At 46.9% G+C, this 7310-nt stretch overlaps 1 protein-coding gene across 1 annotated transcript in view; it reads left to right on the top strand.

Annotated features, from left to right (window-relative positions):
• Positions 1-2946: 2946 nt before the first annotated feature.
• Positions 2947-7310, top strand: part of LOC105563684 (beta-1,4-glucuronyltransferase 1) — a 29863-nt gene continuing 25499 nt past the window's right edge. Inside the window, exon 1 of the mRNA XM_012015466.1 lies at positions 2947-4089. The gene's annotated coding sequence lies outside the window, so the exon portion shown is untranslated. The remainder of the gene's footprint in view (positions 4090-7310) is intronic.

Raw genomic sequence — 7310 nt, 5'->3', positions numbered from 1 at the left:
ACATCCTCGAAACGACCTTGGCGAGAGGCGCGCTCGTGACGAGGACGATCGTGAGGTGAAAGCTCCCCGGACGGCCTTCCGACTTGCAGTCGCACGCACTCGATGACGGCGATGATCGGCCACTCTCCTCAGGGACGCCGTTATCTGCCGCGGACGCGCGCGGCAGATTCGATCGATCAGATTTCGAAAGGCGGACGGCGGGAAACTGGGAAATGAGATTTCGCAATCCTCCGCGAAATTCCAAACCGATTCAATTCTCTCCTGCGGCGCGCCCGCCTTCTTTTCACAATTGTTTTCATTCGTTTTAACTACGGTCTCCGAAAATATATCACGTGCACGCGGCTTTGCATATTTACACCGACGCGATCAATATAATATAATAATTCCTTTTTTAATATTGAACAAGTTTTATGATAAATTAAAATATCTTGAGGGCACGATTGGGTGGGAAAATTTGGAAGGCAGAAACCGTCGCCTGTACGTTCGTCGCTTTACGGAATGCAATGATGATGCAAGGATTACGCCACAATTGATCAAAGACGATCGAGGTTGGTGTCGTTGCGTCACCACTTACAGCTAATGACTTGGTGGTTTTTGCGCTCGATCATCCGGCTGTCTCCCTCGCGGATAATCCGTCTTGATCAACCAATCGGGTACCTAAGGATAATCGCAACGTTCTTATAATATCGCGAAATTCCCACGAATTATCGAAGATGGGAATAAAGTGACGATATATTATGCATGACGTAATCCACCGGCCAGGCTCGTAAAAGCATGAATTCTTGAACGTTTAATTATGCTCGACGATCCCCGAACGTGCTCCGTTTCGCGCTTTCCCGCCGCATTTTTCGGAGCGCGTACTAAGATACACAAAGGAGGTGGCATTTCTAATTCAACGCTGAGGACAATTGGGGGTCCGCAAAAAAGACAAAGTTCGCCTTCACGCCCTTCGACTCTCAAACAACTATTGGTTAGTTGCGGCCATATTGGAGCCGAGCTGGATCCAGGTGCTATTAATAATAATAAGAAGAAGAAGCCCTTCGACTTTCGGATTCAGTTAATTCGCATGTAAATGGACCTCGGCCAATCTCATGGCTAAACAATCGGTTGAAAACGCGCGACCTTTCTAACATTAGCACGCCTGTCGCGTACGATACCGCCGTGAAAGTTTCAACAGCTTTCGTCGGTCGCGGCGACTGTGTCAGCGGTCGAAAGTAAAATCGGAGCGACCGCCGCATCTCAGATGCGCGGAGAGATCTTGCGTAACTTGATTGTAGATCGGCATATTCTCCGAGCGTTTTGCAGAGTAAAAAGATTTGAATGAATTAAAGAAGGCGGTAAATTAAGTATTTAAGTGGGGAATTTATTCAAGAGAAGAATAACATTCCGCGGGCATTGAATCACTGAGAAAAATTCAATCTAATCTCGTAAACATTTAATTTCTTTTCACTGGTGTCGTGTAATTCTCGAAAATCCGAAATCTGTACATTAATTTTGCAAGCTGCGAAATCGGAATTATTTTTACACAGAGATGTGCGCCACTGTAAATGTATAATGCTTGTATATGCGCGACATATGTAGTTCGCTCATCGTCTTGACATTCTCGAGGTCGCAGTCGAGAAATTCGATAGTTCGGGGGATCGTGCGTTATCCCAAGATCGCGATCGAGAGGCGCGAGAATGGATAAGCATCTTGCAGGACGAGGAAGAAACTCCGTCGATGAAGACGTGAAAGTGCTCGGCGAACTGCTGCGCTCCACAAACACTTCGCGAGGCTGGAATTCCTTGATCGATCTGCATATTGTATCCTCAGAAACCGGAATACTGAGCAATGCTCTTTATTTTCCCTGGAAAAATTACGGGGAGGGGGGGGGGAAATAATGAGATACGCGTTCATAAATCTGCATGCACGAAAATTATGCGCGACCTTAATAAAAAGAATTATGAAACGCTTTATGTGTACGAGGAAACAAAAAATATAACAGTACGCATTTAATTACGAGAATGAAGGAAACATTGAGAAACGTGCCGAGGCGATAATATGACACTTTGTCAACAAAGTCCGCGGAAAAATTGTTGAAATTTTCGTGCGTGAGATCTACACTCTGAATTTCGAAGTTATTTCGACGTTTTTCTTTCGCATCTGTTCAACATGAAAGAAACGAGGGCGTAACCGCTGAGGGCATTGCGGTGTACAGATCCGCGGCATTACTGGGCATTACTGGGCATTTTTTGGGCATTATAAAGATAAAACAAGATAAATAAGATAAAGTAATGTCCGCTGGGCATTAGTGGGCACTGGTGTGCAAGATTTTGATCAGCGGTTTCCCTCTCGTACCAAACCACGTTTGGAGTGCGAAGTAGAGTTACAGAGTTAGGGAGCTTTGTGCTTACGAAGTTCTCTAATAACATTATCCGGGAACATCTATAAATCCGTTTGACGATAGAGGGACCCCTGCCCCCGATCTTTCTTCTGACTCTCGCGGGAGAACGGCAGTTTCTCTTTTAGTTACACAAGGGCTAATTCACGGGGGGATGTGGTTCGCAGGGGCAGGGGTGAGCGACCGGTCAGAGTGCTTCTTGGCGAGAGAGGGCACGTCGTAAGGACGCAAAGGCGCCGCAATCGATATCCACCGTGACATAACATCGGCGTGGAACGCCACCGCGATATTTTGTCCGCGATATTAATCGCGAGGTGCAGTCTCGAGCGAGTCCCTGCGGATCGAGGAGCGCCGAATTTTAATCGTCAATTTACAGCGCGCCGGACTCTCCGGGAGATTTACGGGCAATTGCGCGAAGCGATTCTCTCTGGTCACGAACGCAGATACGTTTAACTTGACTCGTGGAAGAACGGCAGATACGTTTAACTTGACTCGTGCCTCTTTTTTTTTTATCATATTGGAGAACCGGTTACCGGACAATTAAGGACTAGCAATCAACTGAAAATGGTTTTCTTGTCTATTAACCTTGACTTTTCCCGCGGCTTATAGGCGCAATTTGCACCTGCCGTCGAGTAGTTTAAGAGAGAATTGCTTTCGATAATTTCTTTAGCGAGATAAGCAAACGCGCGCGATTAAGCACAAACATATAGCGCGGGGCATTATTAGCTATTTTACTAGCGCCTTGACCTAACAGATGTTCGTAGAAATGACACGTATGCTAATAAATGACTGTGCAATCGTCGACGCGAGTTTGCGTAAAAGAAAGTATGCCGCTTCGGTGAAGACGTACATATTTTTTTCTCGCGCGTGTTTCTTTCCATTATTCATCGTGGAATTCGATGACTCTTGGTGTTCATCGCCATTGATAGCAAGCGACTTTTATGACGCTTACTTTATTTATGTTAGATAAATTCCCGTAGAAACGAATACTTCACGTGTTTGCACTAGGCTAACTGTTAATCTCACGATCCTACGTATTAAATTGCCAATAAAAATTGCTAATGGCAAAAAGTCTGATAAGAAGTGGGCTCTCCACGAATGCGATAGATACGCCCTTATTATTATGTCTCCTTGCCCCTCTGTCCCGCGGGATTCTCGAGGGATCCGGTAAATTCAGCGCGAATACCCGCGATGGCGCACAGAAGAATTCGTCATTCGCGCGAGAAAAAAAAAGGAGCAAATGCAGGAAGAGAGTTGAGCGTGCGTCCCCCGCATATAACAATGCGCATATTACCGTGCCGCATGGATATCGTGTCGCTAAATGTGCCGTCGCGGTTGGGCGGGTTTTAGGGAAACAAAGAACAATACTTGCGACTCGCGCCCCCGCGCGTCTCGCGCCCCTCCGTTCGTGCCCACGCGAACGGATTCGCGATTCGCCTTCGTCATTACGAATTCGCGTTTCCGCGGCCGCGAGTCGTTCCCTCGCGACCGTCCGCGGGGGATCCGGCGAGGTTTAATCGCTGTTTGTGAGAAAGTGGCGAGGAAGGAGGAAGAACGGAGGACCGTTTTCGGGAGATGGGCTACCGTCGAACGACGAGGGTTCCAAATTTTGCAGATCGGGAAACGACCAAAAAAATGGAACGTCAGTTGATTTAGGAGCGCATGGTGAAAATTCAAACCGAGATACCCGGGAGACAATTTAATTTCCGGTGAGAAAGAATTTTACACGATGCACACGTCGTATTATTATACCGCGAATAATATTATATTACTTTGCGGAATATTACGCGTGATTGAAACGAAGGAGAATTTGCGCAATTCGACTGCAAAAATTAATTGCAATCATTTATCAGGGTCTTCGCTGCTAATTACGTCGGAGTAGAATTCGCGACTTCAGGGCTCGTTATTGGAAATTGCGCCGAGCAATTTCAGCACCACGTGCGGTATAATACAGCTCGGTTTTCAGCGAATGTAATTGAGGGAATGTCTTTTTGTTTTTGCACTAGAACAACACAAGCGCGCGCTTCGCGCGCGCCATTGTTCTTCCACATTATATTACATAAACTGTCAAAATAACCCTCTTAAATGCAAACTGTCAAAACCGCGAGTCGAAGAGAATCGACTCGCAACAAGATCGAAATCGAGTTTCGAGAGAGCCAATCGGCATCGCGGAAAAGCGACAACAATGAACTCGCAATGCCTTATTTAGATAGGGAAAATACATGTACTTTCTAAAATAATTCGCAATTGTTTGCGAAACGTTCAACGGCGTGCGCATGATTTTGTCTTAACGCAATTTTCGATAGCGAAATTATTTTGGTCTTCGAATGTGTTTTATTTCGGGAAACACACTTCGCGTTCGCTTCCCTTTATCTGATAATAGTGAAACGTTTTATCTAGTTTACATAAATGGCGCGATATGCGATAGAAATATTGCAATTTCGAGGGATTTTGATGCACACGTCGGCCACTATTTGTGTATGATAAAACGAACTTCCACTAAAAGTCCTCGAATAAAACTTGGCGAAGGAATCTATCAATTTTCCACGTATCGCTACCAAATTGATATTAAAAATTTTACAATAGCTCCGTAACAAATGGAATTCAGTTGCGCTCGCGAAGAAAAGTTTCGGGACTCGAAGAAAAGTCCGAGGAGGATCCCACGGAAAATTCACGTTAACGTTTGTACGTCTTTCGAAGGAAACTTCTGTCAGTCGGAAACCATTTTCTGCGAGGAGAAAGAGAGAGAGAGAGGAAAAACCTCGAGAAGAAGCGAACGGCGCTCGCTCCGAGAAATCGGAATATTTATGTAAAGTTCTTCCATTTTTTGCGCGGGACACTTTGTCTACTCACGTCCAGCCGTGAGATTTTAAACGTGGACGTACGCACGGCATAATTTCTAGATAAGAATTTGCAGCGGTTATCTGAGAAAAATGCTATTGTGTCGGTCGAAAAGCGCGAAACGTATGCAAAGCGGGGAAGAGATAAGTATGTTAAAGCCCGTTATTTCGCGGGCAACCTTGAGATGATTTCCTCAGCGGCGGCAGCGTTTACCGTTAAAAGGCGCGCGCGACGGGAGGCGCGTGCCTCCAAGTCAGATAGCTGTACTTAATGCAGTACGCGAATATGAGCTTTTCCATCCAGCGGGCGCGATTTGCGCGTTCAGTGTTGAATGGGTGTTCGGCGACAAGTGGGTCGCTAAACGCTAGACACGTGCCCGCCCCGAGATTCGGGCGGGCGGGTGCATTAGCATTTGAGCGTTTGAGCTCCGGGATGAAGAGCCCACCTTCTCGGAATTCTAATTTCGATTGGTATAAGTTCCGTTCGAAGGAGATGAGCACCGCGGAAATAGTTCCGAGGGGGCGAAAGCCACTAAGAGGCTCCGGGAGCCCAGCGCGCGAAAATGCCGACGTCAAAATCGGCCCGGGGCTCTGCGGGCCTGGGTGTTACATTTATGCGGATAGAGGCCAATTATCGGATCTGGGATACACATCCTTGCGCGAGGGGCTAACTCTGGATGACGTTCGCGGATGCGAGGATTAACGCGGGTTCCAGATCCGCGGAAGGATTTAATAATTTCAACGGCCGTGTAGGAAAAGCCGTGGGAATATAATTAATTTATGCCAATGCTTACTTTAATGTTTATCGCATTTACATCCCAGTAATTTGCGTGATAATACATGTCAGTTTATTTTACGTAAAATGGAAAATGCTGCGGTACTTATACACAGGCGCTCGTGTTATCGGGCCACCGTAATGACGTACGAAACGAAATAGTGGCTCGTAAATATAAAATAATTAAATTGACCGCTTAGGCGATCGTAGAAAGAACCGAAGAATTACGATCGATTTGAACCGGACATCTAATATTCATAAAACATCGGTACGTTGCGTGTTACATTTGTGACGCAATTGCACCGGTATAAAGTAGATTGTGGAATAATTTCAATGCCTCGGAGCTCTGAGCCGCGCGATACAATAGTCCTCCTCGCGCGTAAGGGAAAGTGGCGGATCCGCGCTCGAAACCTCGCGCGGAGATTTCGAGCGTAACGGCGCGATTGATACGCCGGCCGCTATCGCTTCGCGATCGCATCCCGGCGGCCCACATTCTCTCGATCGAGAGAAGTCGCGCGGACGGTCGCGCGCGCGCTACGGTGATCGAGAAACCGTGAACTTGCACGGTTCAGAACACGCGCGGCTTCCCAGCCGCCGGGGGAAAACGCCTCGGACCGCGACGACGGCGACGGCGACGATGACGGTGAGTGCGCTCTCGCGGCTCAAGGTTGTCGCGACGGACTTTCCGCCGAACCGGTTCCCGGCCGCGAGACATACGTGACTTTCCTCCGCGAGTGCACGAGCGTGAACTTCCGCGAGGCTGGACCCGCGCCACGGCGAGCACAACGCGAATCGGGTCCGGCGAGGAGCCCCGATAAGGAAGAGAGAAACCGAGCGGCATCGAGAGGTATCGAGACTTTTCGTTTTTACGCGCAATGGGGATTTACGCTTTCAGCAATCCCGACGGCGGAATTACGCATCTCGAATTTGTAATATCGGCCGTGAATTCTGATTTCACATTGTTTACGACGATGGGACTTCGGTGACAAACAGAATAACTTCCTTATCCGTCACGCGCGCGATTGATCGAATTGAACCGATTTATTTGATACGTGACCGGAGATGTTTTTGCGTAATATAAATTTCAGATCGTTAACGTTCTGCAGTGAAACCGTATACTTGTAATATGATGCAATATTCAGAAAATAACAATTGAAAAATAAACAACCTAATGGAGCCAGAGATATTTCTGCAACAAATAACTACCATCTACGCGGAAAATTATGTAATTTATACTCGCTACTTTGATGCGACGTATAATATCGAATTTAGATGTAAATTTATATTAATGTTGTACACTAAAGATGGCAAAACC

Source organism: Vollenhovia emeryi, unplaced genomic scaffold, assembly GCF_000949405.1.
Source record: "Vollenhovia emeryi isolate VEMERY1.0 unplaced genomic scaffold, V.emery_V1.0 DF939172.1, whole genome shotgun sequence".
Classification (NCBI taxonomy): Eukaryota; Metazoa; Arthropoda; class Insecta; order Hymenoptera; family Formicidae; genus Vollenhovia; species Vollenhovia emeryi.
This window is presented reverse-complemented; position numbering and strand designations above follow the sequence as displayed.